This window comes from Eleutherodactylus coqui, chromosome 1, assembly GCF_035609145.1.
Source record: "Eleutherodactylus coqui strain aEleCoq1 chromosome 1, aEleCoq1.hap1, whole genome shotgun sequence".
Taxonomy (NCBI): Eukaryota; Metazoa; Chordata; class Amphibia; order Anura; family Eleutherodactylidae; genus Eleutherodactylus; species Eleutherodactylus coqui.
Genome location: NC_089837.1, coordinates 247,455,474 through 247,468,364, shown reverse-complemented (window position 1 = coordinate 247,468,364; position 12,891 = coordinate 247,455,474).

Here is a 12,891-nt window from a genome sequence, read left to right as displayed (position 1 = left end):
ACAGAGCTCTATGAGGGCTTATTTTTTGCGAGACGAGCTGTAGATTTTATTGGTACCATTTTGGCGTACATACGACTTTTTTGATCACTTTTATTGCGTTTTTAGTGAGGCAGAATGCTAAAATTGAGCATTTTGCCTCAGTTTTTTAGCTTTTTTTTTAGCGTTTTTTTCGGTGCACAGTCAAAAGCATGTGCAACTTATTGTACGCATCGTTACGGACGCGACAATACCAAATATGTGGGGTTTTATTTTTTTTTTACCTTTTTTTATGCTAATCTGAGAAAAAGCATAAAAAATGGTTTTTTTACTCTTTTTTTTTTACATTTTTTTTAATTCATTTTTTAAATCTTTCTTTTTTTTACACTGTTTGTGTCCCTCTGAGGGACTTTAATCACTGCCCTGATGATCGCTGTCATAAGGCATGGCAGAGCTACTGCTCTCCCATGCCTTATCGCTCATACAGCGATCTCAGGCATAGGCAATACAGGACGCCAGTGTCTGGCGTCCTGTTGCCATGGTGACAGGCCGGGCTCTCGCGATGACATCGCGAGTTCCGGCCGGAGACACAGAGGGAGCCGCGCTCCCGCTGTGAACTCTTTCCCTGCCGCGATCTACTTAGATCGCGGCAGGGAATGGGTTAACAGTGGCGGGCGCATCTCTGATGTCCCCCCGCTGCTGCAGCGAGACGCCGGCTGTGACTGACAGCCGGCTCCCGCTGCGGGATAGCGCTGGATCACATATGATCCAGCGCTATCTCCAGGACGTAAGTTTACGCCCTGTTGCGGGAAGTACCCCGCTCCCAGGACGTAAACTTACGCCCTGCAGTGGGAATGGGTTAAAGGGTTTTATTTATATGGGATATGAAGGGTTCAAATGGGAGTGTTGGTTTTTGCCATTGCTTTGCTATCAATATAGCTGCCATAGTAATATATTGTAATAATTTAAAGGGGGCGTTCCGTATTCCTGTAGGCTTATTACCCAACAGTAGGACGTAGGGGTTGGGTCCTGGGCTTATCCCAGTTACCGTGGCAATAAGGTAATAATGAGCATTTTTAGCATGTCCAGTGAGAAAGCAATGTTGAGGTGCAAGTGACACGTTCGAGCAAGAGATTTGATATAGGGAGTAAAGGAGAGATTGGAGTCGGAAACAACCCCAAGACAGCGAGCCTGCTGTTTGGGAGCTATGGTGGTGCCACACACTGAGATGGAGATGTCAGGATGAGGTCAGTTAGCAGAGGGTTGAAACACCAGTAGGTCAGTTTTTGAGAGGTTCAGTTTTAGGTTGACTACCCACTACAGTTCTTTTTCATTGCAAAATTCACAGAGTTTTTCTTCTCCAGGGTTCTATAGGACATGTTAATATTAAAATCGCGATTGCGATTTTGCGCAATTGCGATTTTAACATTAACAAGTCCCAAAGACCCCTGGAGAAGAAAAACGCTGCAAATTTCGCAGTGAAAAAAAACTGTAGTGGGTAGTCAACCTAAGGTAGAGAGAGGACCTAGTGTTAGAGACAGCGGACAGACAGTCAGTGGTATTCTGGAGGAATGTTGGTGTGATATCGTGGTAGGAGGTGTATAACTGGGTGTCGTCACCATAGACATGGTACTGAAAGCCAAATCTCCTGATGGGTTGTCCAATAGGGGCTGTGTAAATGGAGAAGAGGAGGAGGCTAAAGACCGAGTCCTGGGGGACCCAACAGCAAGGGGAAGGGAAGGGGAGGTAGAGCCAGCAAAGTATACACTGAAGAAGTGGTCAGATAGGTAAGAAGAGAACCAGGAGAGAGCAGTGTCCTTTAGTCCAATGGAGGGAAGCATGCTGAGAAGGAATTTGTGGTCGACAGTGTCACATGCTGTGGAAAAATCGAGACGGATCAGTAGGGAGTAGTCACCCCGCAATTTGGCCATCAGGAGATCGTTTGACACTTTTTAGTCAGGGCAGTTTCTGTCGAGTGTAGAGGGCGAAAGCTGGGCTGTAGGGGGTCAAGAGGAGAGTGTTCTGATAAATAGCTTATAAGGCGTTCTAATAGTTTGGAGATGAAGGGAGGGGGTTAGAGTTGGGTTGGTAGTTGGCAACATCAGTCCTGTCAAGAGTCGGTTTCTTTAGCAGTGGGGATATGATAGCATGTTTGAATGAGGAGGGGAAGGTGTCAGAGGTCAGAGAGAGGTTAAATATAGTGGTGAGATGAGAGATAACCACCTGGGATGAGCTATTTGATACAGTCCTTTTTCATTCTGTTTTGGGTAGAGGATTAGAATCATCAGAAACTTGTACTCCTAATCTAAGGTCTGTTGGCAATTTTTCTTGGCGGCCAAACATAAGGTAGTAAGGGGTATATCCTGTTGAACAATGTGGAGTATTATTATATGTATAGATGAGTTCTGGTAATAAAGTTGAGCTAATGCATTGTAATTGTTGTATTGTTTTGCATTTATCCATGCCTGAAAGCACTGCGGAATAAGTTGGCGCTATACAAATAAAGATTATTATATTATAATGAGCGTTTTGCTTTTGCGGAATAGTCCTTAGCAATTCTAGGATTGTTTGGTTGGTCTTTTCACATAAACCATTTCCTTGCGGATGCTATGTAGTGGTTCTTAGTTTTTTACAATCATAGGTATCGCATAACTCTTGGTACAACTCAGATTCAAATGTGGATCCTCTGTCAGACAAGATATTATCAGGACATCCATAATTTAAGACAAAATGTTTCTAAACAATGGCTGCTGTGGTTTTTGCAGTCAAGTCTCTAACTGGTACTGCAACAGTAAACTTGGTATAGTGGTCAATGGGAGTTAGTACACAACTAAACCTGTACTTACTGGTTTCAATCTTTAGATGATCAATTGCTAGTAGTTCAAGTGGCTTAGTAGAAACAATGGGATGCAAAGCAGCGTTTTAGTCATTTTTGTTTTTTCTGTGAGTTTCACAAACAGTACATTCTTGGCAGCACTTTCATATATCATTACACATCCATACCAATCCAATAGAATCGTTGATGAATTATTGCTTCTGTTTTGTGCACTCCGAAGTGACCAGATTGATCGTGATAGGCGTGTAGAACTTGATTAGTGTCTCCACGTGGGACTAAGATTTGGTAAACTCGATTTCCAGAGGCAGAATCAATAGAACTTCTGAAGATTAAGTTTTTGTTTAAGAACAATCATTTCTTTGTCTCCACAACAGTTGTAATTCTGGATCTGTAGACTTACCCAGGATTCCTTTAGGGATAGCTCCTGTCAATAAATGTTCTTGCAACTCACCAAACGTTCTGCTGTCCTGTTGCAGCAGGAACCATCTCTGTATAGTGTCTGTAGGTTCTGGTAAGGAATTAGAGTTAGTAAATACTGTATGACAATTTTGTTGAGCTTGGTGGGCTGTGAAATTAACCTTGAGAGAGCGTCAGCATTGGTATTACTCTTTCTGGTCTGATATTTTACGTTGAAGTTAAAGTTTGCTAATCTTGAGAACCATCTTTGCTCTAATGCACCTGGTTTTGCCAAATTCAGGTGGGCAACTAGATTATTGTCCATGTAGGCAGTTAATGTCGCAGCAGCTAAGTAGTCCTTGAATTTTTCAGTAACTGTCCAAACCAGCACAAGCAATTCCAGCTTGAAATAACTGTAATTCTGGTCATTTATTTCTGAATCTTTGAATGAATGGCTAGCATACTCTTTCCTTGCCTTCCTGCACTTAGCTAAATTAAATGGGAGAGCATAGCATAAGTAAGAATAGGAGGGGTAGTACTTTTCTTTTAATGTTTTTCTAGCACACCTTCGGGTGAAAGTAGGGATACTTGAGCTACGGCAGTGTACTTTTTCAATTGTATGGGAACATTCCCAATATTAATTAGGCGAATCAGAACTCTCCCATCCCTCACAGTGGGCAGCTTACAAGAATGGGTGACCATCAATGGGTATAGGTTCTATCAGAGCTTCGTACTCGAGTCCATGTAGGCCTGGACGTGTCTGGCACCATAGAATAAACCCAGATTTCAGCGGAGCTAGAACCGGTCCGATGTCTTTTATACAGTCTCTACTCACGTGCCCCTGCGGATAAGTAAACCATTGCTGAGCCGCAAGTGTTTTAATGGCTGTCTTTAGCACAGCTTGCTGAGCCTGGGATGCTGCAGGTATATAGTTCTGAAGGGCCTCCAGCATTTCTGCATAACAGTTCCTGAGGATATTCATGCACAGTGTTATAATTGGTGCATTCTTATCTGGCACATCTACCACAAGAATTCCTTGACGATGTAACTCGGTTTTGCAACTTTTGGTACCGGTAAACTGTTACTTGCTACAACATTGATTATTTGTTTGTGTGGGCAGCTTAATACTGCAGATGACCAGTACCTCTCAAAGTCACTCTTTCTAATTGTAGTCACCTGTGACCTGGTATCAAGTAAAGTGGGCAATGATACACCATCCACATATAATGTTTTCTCAGGACAGGGGCCTACATATTTAGAAATCCCTTTTGGGGTGTGTGGACCTATTGTCTGTCCTCCCGGGGTACGGTCCTTCTTGCCAGGGTTCGCCTGTTAAACCGAAAGCACATATTAATCTCATGTTCATATTGGCGGCAATGTTCAAAAAATGGCCGCACAGATAACTTCCGGTCGGCTGAGGCGGTCCAGGCAGTGGCCTGTGCTTGGGTAGGGTGTAGTATGTGGACTATCCAGTTCACAAACTTTTTTTTTACACAACACTAGGAGTCAGCTCAGTCATCTGTTGCTGCATTTCTAACAACAGTTCGGGGACAGTGTCACTAGATTGCTCAGCCTGTTTAAATACATCATGCTTGTGAGGGCGGGATAGCTTGTCGTCACTCAGGAAGTTTAACCCATCTTTAATCTCCTCCCCCTCAGTGGTCTGGGGCTCTGTACCCTGAATAGTTATGGCCAACTCTTTGAATTTTAAGAAATACTGTCTGGGTGTTGGTCTGATAACATTTTTAGTTGGCTCCGGAGGGTTTCGTTTAGTGAGCCATCGATAAATTGTTCTCACGGGGCCTGGTCAGCACTGGCGGCCTCTTTAGGATTGGCACGCACTTCGGCCTTCCATTAAAGAACACTTTAATTTAGGACATAGTATGCATGTCAAAAATAGTTTGTAAGTGCTCAAAAATGTCCTCTACAGTCTTTTTGTGCTTGCGCGGCCATGTTTTAACTTCTCTGGCAGCGGCACCTTCCAACTGTCCCATAAGTATCTCTATTTTCTGTTCAGTTGCTAGCGGGTATAGGCAGAAAATAGATCCCCTCTAAACTCTAGCCAGGGTGCTCATAAACAATATGGCATGGTTAGAGGCGCGAAACTAGATGTGCTGGAGACTATGGAGGCAGCATCTGCAGGCACTACAACAACTGGCGCGACAGCAAGCGCGGGAGCTACTGGAGCATTTACTATGACTGGTTAGTTGCCAGTGGAGTTATCTCCATTATCCAACATTTTGGATGATGATGACTTGACTTTGGAAGCTGGCTGCTACTGAAATTTGTGTTAGCGCAACCACATATATGCGGCACAGAGGTGTTTTATCCTGTTTGTGACGCCAAGGCAGCAGGTATGCAACGGCCGGGCAGGGTGCACCAAAGTGAGGGAGACCACAGGGATTGCAAGGTGGTTTTAACGGGTGACTCTATAATCTTTCCTGACAGTGGCAGTAACGCCGCTCCACTCGGCAGTCGCACGGTGGCACAAGTCACGTATAAGAATACGTTTAAACTGAACAGGGGTTTTGTCACGTGACGTCAATACTCAAATCTGAACTCTGGTAGACCATCGTAAAATAATTTGAAATGAGTCTAGTTAGCTTGTTGTATTAAACTGGGAGTACGCAGTTTTACTTAAGCTTTTCAATTAACAAATTGAAGTAGCAGGGTTGACAATGATGCTTTGGATGACCACGTTGAAAGTAGTGAACTGGAAATAATATATACTTTCTTCAACGCTCTCTCTCTATGTTCCTAGAGGTTACTCAGTAATGATTCCTCACTGCCCTGGAGCCCTAATGGGCTTACTGGAAGTGTAGAATGCAGGTGTTGGGTTGGAAATTTAGAAGGCCTCTGAACTGACTCTCTGGAGGGCCGCCTCGGTCTCGGGGTAGGTTAGACGGTGCACAACTAAAGAAGATTGATGTTTATGGGAACACAGTGTGCGGGGCTCCCTTCGATATGAAAAAGAGGAGTGAGGTCCCCTGGTGGGACTCCTCGGCGCGGGTAGTGAAAATCAGGCTATACCGATATATCCTAATCCTGAGCAATGCAGTGAGCTATGAAAATGAGTGGAAGGGTTAAAATTCTCTCAAGGAATGTGAGGGGGCTGGGTGACCCGGTAAAGCGTTTTGGCGGTGCTCCGGATGATTAGAGAACAAGGACTGGCTATTCTGTGCATACAGGAAACACATCTGTCTAGGGAAACTATGAAGACCTTCAGGGTGGGAGGGATGTGACATTGTTTTCATGCCACACACACTACCTACTCTAGGGGTGTCAGTATATTAGTGCATAAAAATATCCCGTACAAATACTATGCTCAAAAAATCGATATGGAAGGACGGTTTGTTTGTTTACACTGCAAAATATATAATATGTTTACATCCTCCTATCAGTATGCATACCACCCCATACAATAGTACAGTGGTGAGGCAGGTGTTGGGGTTCGCGGCAGAAATATCAAATATCCCAGTTCTCATAGTTGGAGACTTTAACTCAGTTATTGATCCCTCACAGGATAGGATGCGCGCAGAAGCTACCCCTGGAGGGAGGGGTCTGACACCGCTAGGCCGCCTATTGGGAGAAGTATTATTACTAGACTGGTGGCGGACACGGCACCCTACGGACAGACACTATTCCTGTCACTTTACCATATACCAATCTCTATCGAGAATTGACCTGGCGGTGGGTAATACTAAGTTATACAGTAATGTAGCCTCAATCAAATATCTGCCAAGGGCGATATCAGACCACTTCCCACTACTACTAGACCTACAACACTGCAGTGATGGGAGCCATCTACACAAGAGATGGAAACTAAATTCACACTGGCTAACTATACTAGATAAAAACAACATTAAAGACTCATTAATAGAGTATTTCGAACTAAATAGGGGTACAGCAGACGCTTTTATGAACTGGGAAGCCATGAAAGTATATATGAAAGTTATATTTATGCAACAAATCATCAGGCCAAAAATAGACACAGGGATACGGGACGAGCCCTACAGGAACAGTTGATAAATACAGAGGCCAAATTTATAGAAAAAGGCACCACGATAGCACTAAGCGCATGGAGGAAGGCTCAGGAAGTGCTCAATACTTACTCCTTAGATACGGCAGCCACCAAAAACGGGGTTTGAAAACAAGCCTACTATGAAGAGGGGGAACGCACGGGACACATGCTGGTGGTCATAGCCCACGCACAGAACGATCCCACCTACATTATAGAACTGAAAAATGTGCAAGGAAACACAGTAAGAGATACACCATTCATCAAAGAAATAGCCAGAACATTCTACGCCTCATCGTCCAAACTAAATAAAATGGCTGAACAAATTGAGCAATACTTGGCGGGAATAGAAATTCCCTCCTTATCGGAGGAGACATGAGACTTTCTCGATGCACCGATAGAATTGGAGGAGCTGCGTGAGGTGGTGAATGATATGCAGAAGAATAAAGCATCGGGAGAGGATGGGCTCCCCATGGAGTACTATAAACAATTTGCAGATATTCTTTTAGCATGTCTCCTCGACACTATTGCGAAGGCGGAAAACCAAGGAGAATTACCACAATCATTGAAAAAAGCAATAATAAGCATATTATTAAAACCAGAAAAGGACCCCCTGGTAATAGATTCATACAGGCCGATATCCTTATTAAATGCAGACGTTAAAATAATAGTAAAAATACTAGCAAATCGATTGTCCAGGGTCGTATCTACATTGGTACACCCGAAACAAAGTAGATTCTTACCAGCCAGATCCACGACAATAAATATCTGCAGACTATTCCTAAATTTACAACTAATAGTGGATAACCCAGGCGGCAGAATAATATGCACACTAGATGCCACCAACGCGTTTGATAGTGTAGTAGAGTGGCTATTCTTATGAAACGTCTTAGAGAAAATGGGTTGTGGACCCACATTTGTTCAGCTAGTTAAACTGCTATATACGGATGTGCGGGCAGATGTGTTAATTAATTGGGAGTCCTTGGATACATTCCCACTACATAGAGGGACACGGCAGGGGTGCCCACTGTCACCCCTTCTTTTTGCACTGGCAGTGGAGCCCCCAGCCTGCAAAATACACACGCACCCTGGAATAGTGGGCTTTAAAAACAATGTGGTGAAAGAAGAAAAAATTGCCCTATATGCAGATGATATTCAGCTATTTCTGGGGGATGCAGAAGCATCTTTGGGGACAGCCATGCATATTATTAGGGAATTTGGACTATATGCAGGACTAGTCATAAATTGGTCCAAATCAATGGTGCTGCCGTTGGATGTGCCGGAACTACACATAGCTAACAAAGAGATACCTATGCAGTGTACTGAGATATTCAAATACCTAGGGGTTGATGTCACCAGAAATGTAGCGAAGAGAAAAATAAACCTAGAACCACTGCTTGCTAAATGGAAGCAAAAACTCCAAATCTGGTGCAGGCTTCCCCTATCTGTCATAGGGAGGTGAATCTAATCAAAATGGTGGGGATGACGCAGCTTCTGTATGTGATGCACAACTCCCCCAACTGGATAACGCAACGATTCTTTCATAAAGTTAGTGTTATGTTCAGGGAACTTATATGGTGTGGAAAAGGAGCCCGTATTAAACTAGAGACGTTATGTAACCCTAAGGATAAGGGAGGTTTAGCTCTACCTAACCCCATCTCATACTTTATTACATCACAGCTACAACATTTCAGGGGGTGGGAGATGGAGGAGACACGGGAGGCTAGTTTTTGGATGCTAAGGGGATGCTTTGCCGGGTCACACTTGTTTGAAGCCCTAGAAAGACACGCCTTTAAGAAAAATGGCCAGGCCCTTCCAACATTGCTGCTTATGCATAGGATATAGTGGAAAGCCAGGAGTATGGCGGGAATAGACAGCTGTATGCAGTTTACCCCAATATGGTGTAACCCATGCTTACCGGAAATTAACAAACTACAAGGCTTTCAAGAGTGGAAGAATAAAGGTATCAGAAAAATCTCTCAGTTGTTGGAGGGGGGGGGGGGGGGGAGAATAAAAACCTTTGAACAATTGAGACAAGAATTTGATATCCGGCATGGTGAATTTTATAAATACCTGCAGCTTAGACATGCTCTCCAAGCAGAAACACGCTTATCAGAAGTAACAGTGTCAACATATATAGTAGCGGATATCATAGGTTCAGCAGTCACCACTACGGGGAAAATTTCGCAGCTACTCATACATTCAAGAAGTGGCGAATGCACGTAACCAAGTCCCGACCAAAGTTAAGTGGGAGGCAGATCTCGGGCCCATAGAGGAGTCGCACTGGGAGGAGATCCTACAGATGACGGCCAGGCTATCCCTGAGCAAGTCACATAGATTACACAGGGTGTACTGCACGCCGGCCTTTTTGTACAATATTGGGGTGGGAAATTCACCTATATGTGCTCGTTGTAAAACCTATACGGGAGATTTAATTCACATGATGTGGCGGTGCCCAAAATTGCATCGGTACTGGACAGAGGTATGTGATTTGGTTGGCACAATGTTTGATGAAACCATAGATTACACACCATTTGTGTGTATATTGGGCTACGTGCATGACTTGGCACTGGGTGAGCACGAAAAACTCACAATAGCTAGGCTACTGTATCTAGCTAGGAAAACGATAGCCCAACACTGGTTAGACGAGGCTCCGCCTACACTGTGCGAATTCCAAAACAAAGTTAACCAAATCCTCCCATGGAAGAGGAATATATATTTTAAATGCAAGACCAGTCAGAAATACTACGCCTTTTGGTCAAATGGATACAGGCTCACGGCCTGATTAGCTTGGGGACACATACGTAGAATAAACTATTACATACTGAATGGGTTGAAGGCCGACTGCTAAGAAACCAACTCATATAAGGAAGAGTAATAAAGAGACCAACAACTTAATTAATGTATGCTCTGTTTATTAATGAGACAATATAAAAATTGACACATAGATTGAGGAGAGAGACAAGACAAGTGAACAACATATTGGTATCCCCTTAAATAAACAGAGAAAATTCCCATCATGTGTGACATTAATATTTCTCTGTCTTCTTGCGCATCTATTGACCGACAACCCATGCAATAAAGGATGCCACGGACAGTGAGAGGATGAAAAGAAAAGGTGCACGTAGCAAACAAGGAATGGTTGTCGGTGATACCATTTCTATTGGCTCCCTAATCAGAGGCGTAACTTGCAGCTCCTGGGCCCCAATGCAAAAGCTGTAACAGGGCCCCAACTATAATGCTTTATTCATAGTACTGGGCTCCCTATATGGAGAAGAGAGGCCTTATGGGCCCCCTAAGGCCTCCTTCCCACGAACGTATTTCCGCCGCGTAATTCGCGGCGGAAATCCGCTGCGTTGCCCGCTGCTATTAGGTTCTATTGAACCTAATAGCACAATGCTCACGGTGCGGAATTCCACCGTCCTCACCCGCGGCATGCTCTATTTCTCGTGTACGCGCGGACGGCTTCCATTGCAGTCAAAAGCGTGAAAACGCTTCCCCGCCTACCACCGCCACGTCATATGACGCGGCCGGCGCGTCACATGACATGGCCGGACGCGTCATGTGACGCGGTGGGCGTGTCATGTGATGCAGCCCGCGTGTCACGTGACGCGGGGGCAGTGGGCGGGGAAGCGTGCTGCGGGTGCGAGGACGCTGGATCCGCTGGTAAGTATGGGGTCTCTGGGGGGCGCCGTGACAGGCTTCGCCGTGGAATATTCCGCATCGGAGCCCGTCACGGCCGTGTGCAGCCGGCCTAAGGCTCCTGGGCCCAGATGCAACCGCATACCCTGCATCCTCTATAGTTACGCCCCTGTCCCTGATACTTAACGCAAAAGACAATATAAAACAAGGTTTTTTCAGATTACATTACTTTTCATAGACCTAAAGATGGTTAATATGAGAGAGGGGGGGGGGGGGGGGCGGGAGAGGGCGGATAGTTTGGGAGGTTTATATATGTTGTATTTTTTTATATGCTAAAACTCAATAAAAGCATCTAATTTAAAAAAATAAAAAAAAAGGTCTCTGAACTACTCCTGGCTTTGAGTTCACCGGGTTAGTGGAAGGATGACCTTCAAACTTCTTTCCCCTCTCTGCTGGTGAAGCCTGGGGCAGAAAGGACCTCACTTCCTTGAAGGCTTGATAAATCACTGTATCTTCTGCTGTGCTCCTGACACACGACCTCCACCTCCGACAACGCACTGCAGACTCTCCTCACCACTTGCTCATAACTCCTGCTCCACTTCCCCCTCATATTGGCATGACATATAGCCAATAGGCAACCAGCTATTGCCAGCTCTAAGCTTCTAGCTTAGGAAGAAGGGGAAAAAAAGGTTTCTCCGACATATGGTACCATCTATGCCTTCCAGGCCACTACACAACCACAAACTGTTGCAGGGACGATGTTGTAGTTGCAACTATTATTGCACCAGGACCCACTCTTTATAGTTAGTGTTTCCCTAAAAATAAGTCCTGCCCCGATAATAAGGCCAAGCCAATTTTCCCAGGGAAGGATGCGGGAGGGTGGGGGATAGGGGTGAGAAGGAGGAGGGCTTAAAATATAAGCCCTCCCCCGAAAATAAGCCATAGCTAAACTACATTAAAAAAACAGCTCTATCATTCACAGCTATTTAGTGAATGACATTACTGAATGGCTGTGATTGGTTGATCGAGCGCCGGCTCTGATTGACTGAGCCAGCGGCACTGCCCCATCACCAGAAAGAGAGTGCTGTGTCAACGCTGAGGATTACACTGCAGCCTACCGCAGCGCCGGATGCCAGCGCGAGAGACCCAGACACCGCGGGCCAGGTGAGTATAAGACTTCCCTTCCCCCCAAAAATAAGACACTGTGCCTCTTTTGGGGCAAAAATTATTATAATACCGTGTCTTATTTTCGGGGAAACGCAGTAGTAATAATAATCGTGATTGCTTCATTCACTGTTCTTTCACACAATATTAAGGCATGCTACCCAGGGCCGGCCTTTAGTTGGATGATGTCCTGTGCAGTAGGTTCTATTGGTAGCTCCGCATATGGTGCACTGTCGTAGAGTTAAGAAAACACCATACAGTGCCTAATTATCAGCATTAAACACTATAGTGCAAAAATACCGCCATATGTTGACTAAATAAAACTTCTATACAGTTGTCTAAATGCTGTAATGCTTTACAGTACTGCCACCAACAAACACTGGAAAAATGTATATCCTTATGTAAGGATATATAATACGTAAAGGTGCCCATACATCTTGTTTAGCTATCTAACAGCTACTGTATTCATCCCAACCCCTATGCTCACCTTGATGGGGCCTGCATGTGTTCTTGATGGGAGGAGGGGAATAAGACTCCTTGTGTGGGCTCTTACCTCCCTTGAGAGCAAAAATGAAATCCATCAAGTCTCACTCTTCCTTTCCCCGACATCTGCTACTGTGAATTTGAACATCAAACACAAAACCCAATAGATGGTCAGCCAGTTCCTCTGGTAAGTTTGATGGACATTTATCTAATGTGTATGGCTACCTTAAATCAATACCGCCATGCAGTGACCAAATAACAGCTCCATTCATAATCTGACAATAGTGCTACACAATGTCTAAATAATACTGCTATAAAGTTAGATTTGTAGTACAGGGGAGGTATCGGGTTCTGATGCGTTCATGGACTCAGCCCC